The sequence below is a fragment of the Podarcis cretensis genome, assembly GCF_951804945.1.
Source record: "Podarcis cretensis genome assembly, chromosome: 7".
NCBI lineage: Eukaryota > Metazoa > Chordata > Lepidosauria > Squamata > Lacertidae > Podarcis > Podarcis cretensis.
This window is the reverse complement of record NC_137176.1, coordinates 31,966,258-31,970,942: the sequence shown is the minus strand read 5'-3', so window position 1 is coordinate 31,970,942 and position 4,685 is coordinate 31,966,258.

Sequence of the window (4,685 nt, the reverse complement as noted above, 5' to 3'; positions counted from 1 at the left end):
AACATGGGAAGTTCTTAGGGCATCTTACAACACCTTTAAAACACAAATAGGCGATGGTAGACTAAAGGGGAGTGAATATGTATATACATCTGCCCCTAATTCTCCAATGTTCCAACAAGTGTCACTCTGCAGCTGAATTCATGGCCTGGAACTGAATGTGCTGATCTGAAGTTGCTGAAGTCCATTAAAAATCCAAAGGTGCAATGTATGGAGCTTACAAACTGTGCCAAAGAGCTCCTGCTGGTAATTAGGAGCAGCTTTGCTCATTGGAAGGGCTGGAGCATCACTTTCCGTCACTGGCAGCAGTATATTCCATTTCTTAATGCTTTTACCTTGAGCAGTGCTGATGGAACAGAAAAGGCTGCCTCAAGCCTCCTCCTTCCTTACCTACTCCCCATCTGACACTTGGGAACTTTACTTCCTCCTGGCATTTGAGACGCTAGGAAAGAAGGATCATAGCCTGTTTCATGTTATCGTATTCAGAGGTGGAGATAGCTGCTCCGGCACCTGGAGCGGTGCACATTTGGGGGCAGGGCGAGCATCCCAGGGGGGCGCCGCCTGCGGTGAGCATCTGACAGGGGTGCTGCCCACAGCGAGCATCTCAGGGGCGGGGGGGTGATGTCAACCCCCCTCAGGGATGACACCCGGGGCGGACCGCACCCACCACACCCTGCTTCCTCCGCCAGTGATCATATTTATATCTTTGGTTTCCTCTGAGGAATTCAGTGCCTCGGTAATGGGAAACTGCAGGTTGTTCAAACTGCGAATGGAAGCTTTCAACTTCTACCCATTGTGCAAGAAGGAGGGAAGGAAAAGTTGAGCATGCAACTCTCAGCACACTCTCGTAACAGGAAACTACAGTGGTACCTTGATTTCAGGACAGCTTAGTTTATGAACAACTTGGATTAAGAACACTGCAAACCTGGAAGTAGGTGTTTTGGTTTGTGAACTTTGCCTTGGAATAAGAACTTTTTCCTAATTTAACCACTGCATAACAGGTAAAGCTTTCTTATCCTGGGGCTGCAGTAATGGAAAAATATTACCTGTGGATTTCTGCCTGTCAGAAGTTAGTAAAAGTCACAAAGGACATTATTTAATTTGTTATTCTTTAATTTGTCTTAAGACATTATGGCAGGCTTCCTCAAACTCGGACCTCCAGATGTTTTTGGCCTACAACTCCCATGATCCCTAGGTTGCAGGACTAGCGGTCAGGGATGGTGGGAATTGTAGCCTCAAAACATCTGGAGGGCCAAGTTTGAGGAAGGCTGCATTATGGGATCCAGATTCCCTTGATAAACTCACTATTGGAGCAATTACTTATTGTTGTTATTGTTGTTTACTCGTTTAGTCGTGTCCGACTCTTCGTGATCCCATGGACCAGAGCACGCCAGGCACTTCTGTCTTCCACTGCCTCCCGCAGTTTGGTCAAACTCATGCTGGTAGCTTCGAGAACACTGTCCAACCATCTTGTCCTCTGTCGTCCCCTTCTCCTTGTGCCCTCCATCTTTCCCAACATCAGGGTCTTTTCCAGGGAGTCTTCTCTTCTCATGAGGTGGCCAAAGTATTGGAGCCTCAGCTTCATGATCTGTCCTTCCAATTACTTATTAGCTAATGCTAATTGTCAGAAGAGGGGCCTTCAGGTTGTGTTGCAGAGGTTTGGGTGTATGTATGTGAAACTTCTGGCAGACGTGTTCTCTTGTTCCTTTTCTATAAAGAACTCTGAAAATAATCACATTTTAAAGCACAACCAGATGAAGGGGAAACTTCTCATGATGTCATTATTTTGATACCTCCATCCATTCCTTTTATGGAAGCCACAAATGGTGCTCAGTCTGCCATTGATGCATCCCGTGTGTTCATCTTGCCCAATATGGCAGAAAATCTGATGTCATCTGCAGCTGTTGCACTATATTTCAAAGCAGTCATTAACCATCCCCAGTAAAATCAGCTACTCAAAGAAAAGGAAGGATTTATGAAGGCAGCTTCTGCTGCTATACTATATTCTTTTCCAGTCACACATACCACACACAGATATGATGCCAATTAGATATTGCTACCAGTCCAGGCCTGGTTCTTGTGCTAATTGGCAAAGCCCTAAACAGCTTTGGCCCAATGTATTGTAAGGACATCCCAATTCATAGAATCATAGAATTGTAGAGTTGGAAGGGACCACAAGGGTCATCTAGTCCACCCCCTGGCAACGCAGGAATATTTTACCCAACATGGGGCTCGAACCCACAACCCTGAGATTAAGTGTCCCCTGCTCTACCAAGTGAGCTATCCCAGACTTCCTTTTGCTCCCCCTTGCTCCTTAGTTTCACCCAGCCTTCACCAGGGAATGAGCCCCTAATGTGGCATTTCCTCTCCTTTGGAACTTTTTCCCAACAGAAGTCTAGCAGGAGTCATCCCTGCTTCCTTTTGGACATCTTTTTAAAATTTCAGAAGACCTTTGGGGCTTGAGGCTGTTGTTGGTTTTTTTAACCAACCAGTTTTATTTATATGTCATTGTTGCTTCTGCTGATGGTATTATTGTAATAATAATAATAATAATAATAATAATAAATTTTATTTATATCCCACCCTCCCCAGCCGAAGCCGGGCTCAGGGCGGCTAACAACACTAAAACAGTATGACATTATAAAACATTATAAAAATGAATTAAAATCAAAATTGATGGCAACCATAAACTAAAGCTTTGTAAAGATTGCCAAAGGAGGGGGTCAGGCTGCGCCCTGACCAAATGCCAGGTGGAACAGCTCTGTCTTGCAGGCCCTGCGGAAAGATGTCAAGTCCTGCAGGGCCCTTGTCTCTTGTGACAGAGTTCCACCAGGTTGGAGCCGCAGCCGAAAAAGCCCTGGCTCTAGTTGAGGCCAGCCTAACATAATGCTATGTTTTTATGTTGTACCCCACCTTTTTACATTTCCTCTGAAAGTGCAGTTTGTAAAAAGTTATTTAATGCCCAACTTTTTTTAGAAAAAAGGAGGGGGTTGTCTGAAATTGTTGTGTGGATATAAGACAATTAAGCACTGCCTCTTACCACAAGGAAAAAGAGCCTTCATTTCTCTAGACAGGGTCAGACATTTGGTGTATCAGAAGCATTTCTCCACAGGAAAGAGAATCCTGGAAGTATATGGCCTCCATAAAGAGAACATTAACCATTAACTTAGCAATCAAAGAACGTTACAGCAGTGTCAAGGTTAATTACTTAGATTGCTTTTAAGTACAAAGCACTGGAAATCCGTGCTTGGTTTCATTTTAAGAGGGTGTTTTGCTCTTCACATACTTTTGTGGGAATGAGGAACAATTCTGTGATAGCAGTGAAATTCCCTTCCCTCCCCCTACCACCGCCACACCAGATTTCCACTAATATAATTATTTGTTTTGCTGTGATTTCATGTGTGTGTGTGATTTGCTTGCTGTAAGCGGTTAGTCCCTCTGCAAAAAAATCAACGAACTCTTGCTCTCTCTATCATTGTCCTCTTCTTGTTGAACCTCAAAAGGACATACCCTCATCCTGCATTCATTGCTTAACAGAACTCCAAACGAAGTATTTACTGAAAGCTTATTTATATTGTATAATCTTAGAAGGGAGTGTTACAGATAAATCTAGGTGCGAGGCTGCTCAGTCACCCAGCTTGACAGGCAGAGCCTGCAGGTCCCTGCGGAATAAAGGAAGGAGTCCAGCCACCAACCAGAGCAAATAGCTATAGACCAAAGTTTATTGTGCAACAAGTTCAAAGAGGAATTTTGAACCCCGAGGATGGGGTGACAATGACTTTTAAAACTTTCCCACCATATCCCAGAATACAGTTCATACAGCATCATTGATACAGCATGGCTACATCACTGACGTGTCACAAAAGGGGAGGGGTATACAGGGGTTACACTAGTTTAACCTTGGCAAACATGTCCAGACAAGTCCTTGGTACAAGATTAGCATAAGCAGACATGTCAGGGCAAGACCCAGGTATAAGATTAATATAGGCAAACACCTCTGAAGTTCCACCACCCAAAGTATAATAGAACTTCCTTTGCATGTCTGGACCCCTGGGCAAGTCTGGTTATGGGATTAGGCTTTCCTTGGCCAACAATCAGCTCAGCAATTGTCACCTCTAGGCACTTCCTGGAGTCCCTTTTTAAAGGGCAAAATAGCATTGGAATGAAGGAAACTGGCAAAGGAGTTGATTTTATATGATTGTTAAAGCTAGGTAACTTCCCTGAGCTGTCAAGTCGAAAGGATACCTTTATGCATAATATTTGTAACATTTAACAACTTTTAAGATGTGCCTCCCCCGTAATTTCCGTAACTGGGGTGTGGTGTGACTATCATGAAGGAACCCAACACTTCTGAAATGTTCCAAAGGGCTACCCTGACCACCACGCTCTGTGCGTGTGCAGAAATTCCTACCTACCAGACTCCCTCCCTTCAACAGCAGCGACGTTTTCTGGTGATGTTGGTGGCATGGAATGAGAGGTTTGGGAGAACATAGACAGAGGCAGAAGGCCAGGCCACCACCTTCCGCAATCTTCAAAGCAGTCCTATGAGACTGCTAATTAACAAAACCTGATGGAGGATCTCCTGTGGCCCCAAATCGTTTGTGTTTAGCTAAAGTAGGTGTGCAGGCTTTTAAGCCCGAGAAACAGCAGAAATGGAAAATACTATCAGTAGAGTTTCTTTCCTTTGC